Below are 1,158 nucleotides of genomic sequence, written 5' to 3' on the forward strand. Positions count from 1 at the left end.
AACTCAGAGGAAGAAGTGCATTGCGCCGGCTGGGTGGACGCCGACGGCGACATCGAACAGTCTACCCCTTCCGGCTGCTTCAACGTCACACACACAGGGAAGGGAGAGTACAACATCGATTTTACAACCCCGATGACTGCCCCACCTGTCTGCGTCGTTTCACCGTTTTACGACAGTTCGTATGCAACAACCGCCGGCGTCACATACATTAGTACCACCGGATTCGGTTACTCCACCGGAGTATTGTATTGGGCGAGAGACTCGAGTGCCACCTTCATCTGCTTTCTGATTGAGGAGGATTGAGGGATGAGCAACATTTCTTGACGTGTAAGTCTAGCGTAAAGTTAGTATGCAAGTACAAGCGTGTGATAGTACTTTGTTCAACAGGAACGGTAATTGTGCAAGAGTGTCACAAAACGTATAGTAACGCGGTGTTGTTGCATGGTCTAGACTTCAGAAACTAGAAACTTCGATGTTGATGCTGTCACGTGCGTGCTGCCTAGAGCTTTACGTTGTCTTGCAAACGTTTCAAAGTGAATAAATGTATCTGCATACTAGTTCACTGAGTGCTTGCGTATATGCCATTGCCTTCCAGCATATCTATATACTCTGATAGAATTGTGCAACAACTACTCAAAACAGGTGCCGGCTTTCTAGCGTCGTATACCTGTGAAACACAAACGGGTGTCCTCCGGCGGACGACTGTCTAGGATCTAGCGCAACTTCCTCAGTTACCAAGGACGTGGTCCTACTTTGTCACACGGCTCCAGTAGCTGTTATCACACCAGGACCGTATATAAAGAGAGTTGCGACAAACCGTATATAAAGAGAGTTGCGACAACCCGTATTTTGGACGCCATTTTGACTCCAACTGCGCAACTACAATAATCTGGAAAAAATCGTATGAAGCAAATGACGTTTCCATAATAAACTGAGCTGTTACCCTACTCAAGCAAAAACTTGTAGCGTAAAATCGAGGTCGACTGAACGTCAGTACGTATCGCTTCTCGTTGGTCCTGGTTTCAGAAAGTAGTCGCTGAGAGACAGGAAGCTTACAACAAACCGCATTACACCCTAGATTTGTTCCTCGCACCCTATGCACTCTAACAGAAAACCTTCGAAGGAGAACTAGGCGATCGGAACGTCACTTTCCAAGGA

At 46.9% G+C, this 1,158-nt stretch overlaps 1 long non-coding RNA gene across 1 annotated transcript in view; it reads left to right on the forward strand.

The window, feature by feature from the left end:
* The window catches only part of LOC134192438 (uncharacterized), a 1,235-nt gene extending 688 nt beyond the window's left edge, over positions 1-547 (forward strand). Inside the window, exons 2-3 of the long non-coding RNA XR_009971937.1 lie at positions 1-327; positions 388-547. The exon at positions 1-327 is cut by the window's left edge and continues 5 nt beyond it. This is a non-coding gene — a long non-coding RNA (uncharacterized LOC134192438). The remainder of the gene's footprint in view (positions 328-387) is intronic.
* The last annotated feature ends 611 nt before the right edge of the window (positions 548-1,158 follow it).

This window comes from Corticium candelabrum, chromosome 16 (assembly GCF_963422355.1).
Source record: "Corticium candelabrum chromosome 16, ooCorCand1.1, whole genome shotgun sequence".
NCBI lineage: Eukaryota > Metazoa > Porifera > Homoscleromorpha > Homosclerophorida > Plakinidae > Corticium > Corticium candelabrum.